Source organism: Porites lutea, chromosome 5 (assembly GCF_958299795.1).
Source record: "Porites lutea chromosome 5, jaPorLute2.1, whole genome shotgun sequence".
NCBI classification, from domain to species: Eukaryota; Metazoa; Cnidaria; class Anthozoa; order Scleractinia; family Poritidae; genus Porites; species Porites lutea.
The window spans coordinates 17188834-17200012 of NC_133205.1; the positions used below are offsets into that span (position 1 = coordinate 17188834).

General features: G+C 36.3%; 2 long non-coding RNA genes across 2 annotated transcripts; both read left to right on the plus strand.

Annotated features, from left to right (window-relative positions):
- Positions 1 to 2809: 2809 nt before the first annotated feature.
- Positions 2810 to 5655, plus strand: LOC140937506 (uncharacterized). The gene is made up of 2 exons (XR_012165481.1): positions 2810 to 2969; positions 5074 to 5655. It is a non-coding gene; the product is annotated as an uncharacterized lncRNA (long non-coding RNA).
- A 4752-nt stretch (positions 5656 to 10407) lies between these two features.
- On the plus strand, positions 10408 to 11179 carry LOC140937550 (uncharacterized). Its single transcript, XR_012165488.1, has 2 exons — positions 10408 to 10629; positions 10976 to 11179. It is a non-coding gene; the product is annotated as an uncharacterized lncRNA (long non-coding RNA).

The window sequence follows — 11179 nt, forward strand, 5'->3', positions numbered from 1 at the left end:
ATCCTTACGATTAGTGTGAAGCTTGTTTACATGTAAAAGAGTTTGAAAACAAATGTAAAAACAAGCACAAGGTACAAAAAAAGTTGTCGAAGGGTCAAACGTGTACGACTGACCTTGCTTCCTCTTCGCTAATGCAAAGACAGTTCTGACAGTTGACTTTGAAATGGCTTCCTTTAGTGCGCGCTCAGGATAAAAACAAACAATATTATTGCCATTTTCTTTTTTTTCTGATTTTTATTCAGTTATGCGATTCAAGGAAAATCCATTACCTGACTCGTGAATTCAACGTTAAATTGCACTTGAAAACCGATATCGCACTCATCGCTGCGCGATTCGTGCAATATTGGTTTTCGCGTGCAATTTAACGTGGAATTCCCTCATCGGGTAATGAATTTTTCTATAGAATAAGGACTTGTAATTGGCATTATGTACAACTAAAACTTTGCTTGTCCAACCAAGATGGTGTCTTAGTGGGACATATGTCCTTTCAAGAGAAAAAAATTGTTCACAGCCCTGTACAGTGTTTTCAAGAAAATTAGGACAAAGACAGTATACACAGTTTGTTCTTAGAAATCATACATTGCAAGCTCAACCTACAGATTAGTTAGTTATCTGCTGGCAGATAGACCTTTGTATGAAATTGTCCACCCTAACCTCATCCTCATTTCTTTGCGTTCGCTCAATAGAGCGTAATGCGGGAAAGGTCTATTAGTGACTAATCTGTAGGTTGTGTGCACAGAGGGAGGTGGGGGAGGGAAGTTACTTCCCATACCATGAAATGGAAATGATGTTCTCACAACTTGCAAAGCAATCATCAAGGGTCTTGCCAGCAGTTTTGTGTGCTGATGTTGCACATAGCATCATAAACCAAAGGTACAATGTAAACGGTTTCGAGAAGGAACAAAATCATGGTGGTTGAAGGCGGGATTGTTTCTCACTATTGCATTTCGTTTATTTTGGTAAATTGCAACTTAACTGATTTTATGTCGCTTTTCAGACGTATTGTATGTTGCGGTCTTTCTTTTTTCTCTTTGTAGAGTTTGGAATATGCAACATATAGCCTGTGAACAGGCTTTCTGTTTGGGTTGAAGGGCAAAAAAGTTGGGAGGAGAGGGAAGGGAAAGGGGAGAGCCTTAAGACAAACCTTTGCTGATCTTCTGTCAGCAAGAATGATTGTCATTAATGTAGTCATTTTTGCATGTAAAAAGGGGGTGAGGAGGCAACACTTGACTTTTACCTGGTGCCAAAATACTGCTTGTTCCAATGAGTTCTTTCTCTGGTGGTAGATTATGTGCTGGAGTGTAAGCTTTGACTGAGCAAAATTGTGGTTTTCCCTCTCATTTAAAAGTGAGAGGTCATGACATATATACTGATTGTCTGAGGTTATTGTTGTCATTGTTTCTGGTCAGTATGATTTGCCCTCTGATGCAAGAACATTTTATTTTAGCTCTTTTGAAATGTATTTTTGTGGCTAAATAAGCTTATCAGTGATGTGCCAGAAGAAGCCATGTTAAAAATCAAAAGACCTGTCAGTGTTCTCGCCACTAGGAGCTTGCATCAGAATCTGATGCACAGTGGGTGCCGCAAAATAGCAGCCTCATAGGTTTCTCTACTGGCTCTTCCCCTTTTTAACTTTCCCCAAACAGAGAGCCTGTACTGTTCACAGGCTATGCAACATAATACATGTATTATAGCAACATAGAGCTGAAACAATCGCCAAAGAGTTTAGATATTGAGAAGTGTTTTGCTGCAAACCTAAGGAAAGTTAAGGCTGCTTTAATGTAAAGAGCTTTCAGCAATGGATGTAATTTGTTTATTGGGCTCATTTGAATTTCGACTTTCAATTAAGGTGTTTACTGATTCCAATAAACGAAGTGAAATTAAATGTTATCACTGAATTGTGAATATGTACACAATGTAAGCTCATATTATAAAGCTCTCTTGAATAGATTTAATTCTGATAAATCTGGCACTTTCTCAAGTAATTGTTATCTCACAACTACTATTATAATAGTATTCTCTTCACCCGGAAAAATAAAGGTATCTATAAAGTTGATCAATTCGATCGATAGTTCAGCACGCATTGTTGTTGGTTAAGAATTTACATTTACACAGTAATGCAGGTAGTGTTGCTTCGATTTTGCAAGGACAAATACGAAGAGGCATGAGATATATTTTTTTTCAGTTATTGAATATTATTCTCTTTGCTGGTTCACTTTTCACTTCTGAACTACCACACAAGGTGACTGCTTTGCAAGTTGTGAAAGTGTTTTTCAGTCCGTATAGTGTAAGATCCCCACGAAAATTTATGGTTTGAATTTTAAATTCAACATTAGCTTTTAAACCCAACTCTTCTATTTGACCTTGCTCGCTGTGTATTTTCAACTCGCTTCATCAAATTACAGTTACATAGTAGAACTATACAATTTTCAACTCAACGCTGTGAATAAAACTATACATACACGGGACAAATTTTCCTACATTGCTACTTTTTATAAGCTTGAATGCCTGAGCCAATACTTGGTGCATTTTTCCACTTACCGCGTCACATTTCAAACTCGACCATGTATATTTTCAACAAAACTTATGATTTTTTGTTTACACTACAGTGATCATTGATCAAGACCAGGGAGACCAGGTGATATTTGGAATAATCAAGGTCTCAGTAAGTGTTATCAGCCTCGGCCTTCGGCTCAGCTGATATCATTTAGTCAAACCTCTCCCTTGATTATTTCTGGCTATCACAAAACCTCATCCCACACCATTTATTGTTTAATATTAACAAAGTGAAGTAAGACCGTGGTGGCACAGCCCCTGTACATTAATTTGTAAATACTCAGTATCTTACATTTCAGTGGGTAATTAAGGCAGCAGTGACAGTTAAAAGTAATTAAGTGAACTTCATTGATTCCTGATTTTCCTTTCAATACTAGGCAAACATCTTAGGAGCACTATACAATATTGTGCAGGTAAGTGACACTGGGGTTGAGGGGTTTGTACCAGAAAATAGAAGAAAAGTCAATGTTACTGAGAATTTGTAATTACATGTAACAACAAATGCTGAAAAGAAAATAGAATACCTTATTATTTATTTGATAAAGTGCTCAACCTCAAGTAACTGCCCACCTCCAATAACCCTCCACCTTATAGGCAGAAAAAAAATGAATTATCTCCTAACCTCGAATAAGTGCCTACCCCATACCAGCTAGATTGAAAAAGACTAAGTTCTACTAAATTAAGAGACCAAGTTTTCTTAGTACAGTATTTTGAAGAAACTTTCAATGAACAGTTAAAAATCTGCTTTGGAACTCAAACAAAATTACTCTATCTCCAACCAAATTACTTTTGGTGAAAACTGTGAGAATTCATTAAACACCCAGCCCAAATACACGCACTAAAGTGACCGACTTGAATAATAGCCCACTCTCAAGGTGCAAAACTTTAGTGAGCACCCAGGCAAGGCACTTAATCAAATAAATATGGTATTTTGTTATGGGACCTCTTCATTGTAGCTGTACATGCAGTCACGTTTTCCAGTAGGTGTAGTGCTTGATTTATAAACACACAAGCTGTTTTATAAAAACTGCATTGACAAAATAGATTTGCAATTATTGAGAATCTATTTTATACCAATACAGCATTACATTTCATTTCACCCTTCATTAATTCGGCTTTGCTTTTTCAAAAACACTGTATCTCAGCTCCAGGTTTTGTCCAAATTACCGTTAGTTAAAATTTTTTGTGCATTTAAGATAGACAATATTATTTTGAACCACTGTGCAAATTAACCTTTTAAAAAAATAATGTATGAAATAGCTGTACGTATGATCTGGAGATAGTTTATCTACAGTGTATATGTAAACTGCTTTTAATAGACCTTTTTACCAATACAGCAGCCATATTGAATTAATTCGATTTAAGGAGTATTATAGGATGCCCAGGGGGCATGAGCACATTAATTTTTTTTTTTAGTTTGTATTTTGGAGTGCTTTTCGGGACATTTTTTCGTAAAGTTTTCTTAGAATAAGATTGTAATGGGAAAAAAGATCCTTGTACCCTGTTTGGATGTAATAATGATCGCCTTTTTCTAGTTCAGCATTAGAAATATGGTCTTTCACTGTATATTTCTTGGGAAAAAGGTGATCATGATTACATCCAAACATGGCACAAGGATCTTTTTTCCCATTAGAATCTTATTCTAAGAAAACTTTAAGAACAAAATGTCACGAAAAGCGCTCCAAAATACAAGCGAAATGTGCTCATGTCCCCTGGGCATCCTATAATACTCCTTAAATTGAATTAATTCAATATGGCCACCGTATCGGTAAAAAGGTCTATTAGTACCCTTATTTTGTTCGGCTGTTGATAATAATAATGTTATTGAGGACAATCACCTGTCTTTTTCCTTCAATTCCAAATTTATTTTTGTGCATGCCTCACAGCAGGTATGTCAATGCCAGAAATTTCAAACCCATTGAATTGATTGGGTGGCAACAAGCAAACTTCAAGGACACTTTGGAGGATTCTTGCTGATCTCAGCAAGATTGTTCTTTGAAGTGCAGTGCCAACTCAATCCCAGAATTATTTATGTTTTTTCAGTTACACCTCCAGTTTCTTCAGAATAGTACCCAGTGCTCCAAAACGAAAGGGGCAACTTTTACACGTTCATCTTTCACAAGTAGTATCTTCATGCCAGATGAAGATACTAAGTCTTGTTGACTATACTTGTTGTTGATCTCTTGTTCGATGTCCACCCTTTTGTCACAAGGACATACAATATCAGTGATGAGGCAATTTTTGTTCTGTTGGTCCACACACACGATGTCAAGGCGATTGTGATCCAGCTTCCTTTCTGTTTATATTATATACAGAAATCCGAAAGAAATTTGAAAGTCTTATTATCCTTAACATCACAATATTATTATCATTATTATTGTTGTTGTTGATGATGTTATTATAAGCATGGGTAGTAAAGAGGTTCATACACATGTACAAAAATAAACTACCTTAAGCACTATTTTGGGCTCTAATTTCTGGGTATTGCTCACTTTTTTCAATGACTGTGCTTTGCAGATTTTAGTAAAACAGATGAAGGTGCGAACAGATGGTTAAGCAGACCCTGCAGCAGCTAGATGCCAGCTCCTTGGTTAATTCTTCCAAACCCCAGAGTTTAAGGAGATCCACCTACAAGCCAACCACCCTTTAGTTCACATGCATGGCCATTGTCATTGATTAGCAGTGGAGCTAGTTGTCACACCAGTACATCCTCCTCCACTGCAGCCTCCCTCCCCACATTCTCCTTTACTTTAAGGAGTGGCAGTGATGATGAACATAGGATGGAGAATGGATTGATTACTCTCTAGTTGTTGCCATTGTTTGATTAAATTTAGTATCTTCACTTTGAATTCTGTTTTAATTTTTGCAAAACTTTTTTTTAGAAAAAATTGAAATGTTTTGAAATCACTCATTCTGAATATTCCAATCAACCTTGCAACTGTACCTTGTATATTTCTTTGAATGAATTGTCAACATGTCCGAACACTTTTTAGAGTTAGGTTTATCAACTGACACAACTTTGCACGTTTTCCTGTCAGAATTATCAAACTTTGTTCCTGTATTTGAACTTTAAAATAAATGATGTTACGCGATTTAAAACCTGTGTTTTTCCCTCATGCGTTGGGCAATTAGTTAAAGTGAATAAGACTGGGGCGGTGATAAAAATGGTAGAATGGTCGGAACTGTTAAAAATCATTTTCAGTATAATACTGCAACCCCACAAATAAATCCCTGAAATGCAATGAAGTTCAATGCTGACCAGGAAACATATCGTGAGGTATCAATGGAGTGAAAAGGCGGTATCACTTTTTCAATATCAGGCATGGAAGTTGAAAGTATCGTCGAATTTAGTACAATAAACGTGTTGCAATTTTCGCGTATCAGGGAGTTTTGCCACGATTTCAACATCGGTAATTTCATGAACCGTGGAATTCCAGTGGTGTTTGAGTCCCTGGTATTTCACGTACCATGAAATTTCGGGGAAGAGAAAACACTCGAAACTTCACGTATCGTGGAATTTCATCGCATTCTACGGAATAGAATCTTCACGTGTCGTGAACGTTTGGAGTATAAATTAGGATAACACAATCCGTAGCGCGGAATTTTAGTGAAAATGAAACGCAAAAATTGTAGCATTCATCAACGGCACTCCATGATTCTCGGCAAATCTAGAAAAATAAGGACGTTTACAGGTCTCGACACGCCGCGTTTCAATGACGTGTCCGGATATCGGATATTCCATGCCGCGGAAAAAGTTCGATTCAGGAAAAATACGGGTCCTGATACTCAATGTATACGCTGCGTGTCTGGAACCCGATACCTCTCCATACTCCCGTTTTTCTCAAGAATACGGGTTCGTATCGACTAATATCGGGACCATGACACAACTCATTTCACACAGTGCGGAGAATGGGGATGGGGAGAATAAGCTAATTGTTGACAGTAACTAAAGGTCGACTACATCTGGTATTCACCGTGAAACAGTTAGGCATGATCATTTCTGACATCCAATTAACAATTTCAACTTACAATCAATTTAAATGACGCTGAGTATTAGTGCAACTATTCCGTTGCGTTTTAGTCAGAAATTCGGTTATTTCATCTTCAAATAGCAGTTAACTCGTTCCTTATTTATTTGGCAATGCGTTTACTCATGCATTAACAGCTTTGCTGCCGCGCCCCTGCCTGGAAACAGAAGACAAATTGGACTATTACAGTTGGGTTGTCTTATATGACGTTGATAACAGAATTAATTTATTCTTTAATTTGTTAATACATAATCGCAATTCTTGAACAGATAATTCAAGCTTGAATCTAGGATCAGAGACTGTTTCTTAGTGAATTATCCGCTATTGGAGAGGCCATTTGCACGATAAAAAACAAAGACAAGAAAAGAAAAGAAAAGAAAAAAAACAAAACAAAACAAAACAAAAAGGCGTCATTTTACTACTAATACCAGAATTCTCCAGGCTTTTTCATTGTTGTGCAAATGAGAGTTTCTTTTACCAAATTTGAATATGAAAGAAAAAAAAGAATTGAATTCTGGTCTTAGTAGTAAAAAGACGCCATCTTGCATATCTCCTATTACTTAGAATCTTTATCATTTATAATGATTTGACGTTTTATTTACCAGCCTCAATCATGTGAAAACCATAAGGTCCAGCTCCCAGAAGTTCCTCATGTAGTTTTATATGAATCTTTTAAAAAGGCATAGTCCTCTTTAAAATGCTACAAGACTTTACTTTTCAAGATTTCGACGAGATTGTTACCAATATGAAATATATACTTCGGTTTCAGCTTTCAGCGCACGTTTGCTTAGGCAGCAGGCGTCTATATTCAATATACATTGGAATATTTTCATGTTTGAGATAATGGAATCAGGGGTTCTCGCTATTCTACTGAGCGCCTTTTCGGTAGTGGCTTTTATAACTGAGAAAGCTACCGGTATAATAGCTACACAACTTCGTCTCCCTTGTAAAAGGAAAAGGGAAAAAATGGAGAGGTAAAATTATTGCGGCCATAGCTAGCATTGCCTTTGCGTTTTTCGAAAAGGAGGTTTTACAGAAAATCTGAGACCTACTCTTTGTAACAAAGAAAAAACATACCAACAAAGCAAAAACAACAACAACAACGTCCGATCTACGGTCGCCTACTTTTCTTTATTTGATTTTTTTCCTTTTTAGAATCCCTTGGGTACCTTTATCAATAGGCTCTAAAATTGAGATCTTCAATTTAAGAATAGCTTGTATTTTTTTCTGTCAATATTTATCTTTTATATATTTAAAGTTTAAGCTCGCGTGTGCATTGACTTTCTCATTTTACTTAATTGTTCTTCTAACAGTAATGTTACTAATAGAAGCTAAGTAAACACAACTTTTTAATTTGTTTAATTTGAGCAGCATTTAGGCATTTAGTATCTTGAAGCACAATTTTATGAACGACAAGTTGGTCTAATGCTACTAAAGAAGAATTTAATCTTCCTCACTAGAGGTATGATTGCTTGTAATTTCAAGTTGTTAGCTTTCAACCCTAATAATAATCAAACACCACCAAAAAATAGGGCATATCGTGAAAATCGTCATCGTATCACCTCAGCCTCAGCCTTTACATTGGAAAATATTCTTGTTTAAGATAATGGAATCAAGAGTTTTCGCGATTCTACTCAGCACCTTTCTGGTAGTGGCTTTTATAACTGAAAAAGCTGCCAGTATAACATATCTACAATGCCCTCCTTTTTGTCGGAAATATAGTCCGTCTAAGAATCAGGGAAAGGATAGAGAGGTAAAGTAACTGCGGCCATTACTCAGTGTCATTGCCTTAGCGTTCCCTCGAGAATACGTGATACCTGCTCTTTGAAACAACAATAACAACAACACAAGTAACAAGAACAATAACAAATACAGTTTAATGAAGTACCAAACTATCAGCTGATCTATCTGGAGTTTAGTATGTATACTAGTTTACTTTAGTTAATGTACTTACTATTTGGAAAGTTTTGTCTACCGTCCAGCGCTAGGCTGTAAAAACGAGTTCCTTTTTAAATATTCTCTTTAAATTTTTTTTTTTTAGATAACAGTGCTGAAGTATCGACGGAGTTTGTGTGAAGCTGCAAGGGAACTGGTTTGCAACGAGGAACAAGGAGATGTAACCACGTGGCAAAAAGAAAAGAAATATTACATTAAATATTAGATGGGTTAAACGGGATAAGGCCTTGGCTTTCATTGTAACATGAAATTAACTAAACGTTATTTTAAACGAGCAAGTAAAATAAAGAATTTGTAATTTGATACGGAGTGTCGCGTCTTCTTATTTATTCATTTATTTTTAATTCAATATTTTTCCACTGATTTGTCCAATGGGCATCCTTTTTAAGGGCGAGATACAAGTGGTAGAATGCACACGTTACGTATTCAAAAATAAACAGGGTACTGCAGCAATATAGTATTCAGACAGTTGTTTCAGTGTCAACTCATTTCTTTTACAGCGCCACAGCTAGAGCCTGGCTCTCTAAAACTAATGTACCAGTTTAGGACAACTCTCGATGATACATGACGGTTCAGAGAAACGACTCTTGAATTTACAGAAGTATATGTAATACATAACAGCTCATAAAAACGATAAACTGGTTTCCTAACCAACTGGAATATACAGAACTATATAGGCAGTAACCAAAGCCAATGTAATGAGAATGGTGCAGAATAGCAAATGCCGTTAAGGCCCCGTTTACATGGAGATGGGGGACCCCAGGCAGGTTAGGTCACCCGCTTAGGTGGGGTAACCCGCCTGTCCTTATCAAATTATAATGAGAGATTATATAGACAGGCGCTTTACCCCACCTAATAAGCGGGTTAGCTCACCTATCTGGGGTCCCCCCACCACTATGTAAACTGGGCCTCAGTTTTTCTGTCAGGAGAGACGGGTGAATACTGGCAGAATTCATGAAAAGCTGCAAGCATGTTGAACTGTTATGGGAACTAGATGGACGCCAATGAACCAGCAGAATTCGAAAGAAGATGAGGAGAATGAGTGAGAAGTAAACTGGACAGGTATTAAATCCTTCAATTTAAAACATCTTTTAAAAGGATGTATTTACCAGGTCACTGAATAAAAATACTGCTCTTTGCGGGTCCGTTTTAGCGTTTTTAATTTTCTTTATACATGATTATTATAATTACTGTGTGTTTATTGGGCGGAAAAGGTGGTAAAGTGACATAAGATAAAGACTTACATTAAACCCACGCTCAAAATCTATAATTTTTTTTTTATAACCACTGGCAATTGCTTAATTGTGTCGCTTCACATTAGGAGCAAGGTGTTTCAGTTGGATAGTGCGCGATCTTCAGTGCATGCGCGAGGTCCCGAGTTCGATCCCCGGTGACATCACATCCTTGTTTCAACTTCTCTTCTTTTGTACAGCTTTGAGTAGTTTAAAATGAGCGTACCATCGACCTCAAGTACGTTTATTATTTATTACTGTTACGAGTTATAGACGAGTTATGGTTTTTATTTTAGGTAGAAACCTCAAATGACCTTGGGCTGTTTTCGTTGTTTAAGTAATATTTTTCTTTCTCAAGTAATAGCGTAACTGTTTAGTTGGCAATTAACATAAACACACACACTAAGAGGAAAAACGGATGAAAAAAATATATATATTAAAAAAGACTCGATAATATAAGGCGGCCCTTTTAAGCAGCACCAAGGTTAGCTGTTCGAGAAACGCTAATATATATAATTGGGAAAAAATATATTAAAGTTATGACCATGGGCAGATTGTCTCGTGTAATTATGTCATCTTTGTCGTCTACACGAAAACAGAAGCGAAAGAAAGTATAACTACATGTAGATGCAATTCATTTAAATATGTAATAAGAAAGCCCTAAGAGTATAAAAAGGCAAACGTTTTTGTCGATAGCAAAACATTGTTCCCAAAGAGAAAGGCACCGAACAGATCGGATTAAGATGAAGTCGAATCTTGGCACCTTGTCATTCTTACTGTGCTTTGTCTTAACGATAACTAACTTCAGGGAAACAGAGTGTTTTTCCGGCCCACTACCACAAGGCAAAAGAAACACGGTAACTTTTCACGATCAAAAACATACGAATATAGCTTTTAACTTGAAGTATAATAATTTGTGATTTTATCATTCTGAGGTAACGCGCCACTGTTGCCTGTAAAGTTGTTTTTGCTTACCTTGTGAAGTTGCCCTTTGGCTAAGAAATCTTTGCCTATGAAAAGTTCAAGTAATAATAATAATAATAATAATAATAATAATAATAATAATAATAATAATAATAATAATAATAATAAAATTAATATTAATAAAAATAAATAAATAAATAAATAATAATTATAACAATAATAATTAAACCTATCAATAGACTACCTCCCACAGGTGTTAAACACATCTTTTCCTTATAGGATATGGCGCCAATGTACCGAAGAAGTGTTTGTGCAGCTGCCCGTAAACTAGATTGCGACCTGGTATTAGAAGACAAAGCTAGACCACAACATCGTTGGAAAGAGTAGCCGGGGAAAGCAGAAAGAAATGAAACATTCAATTGTATCAGACCTTGTCATGTTAATAGTTTAAAGGCGTAAGAAATAAAATACTATGAAACTTGG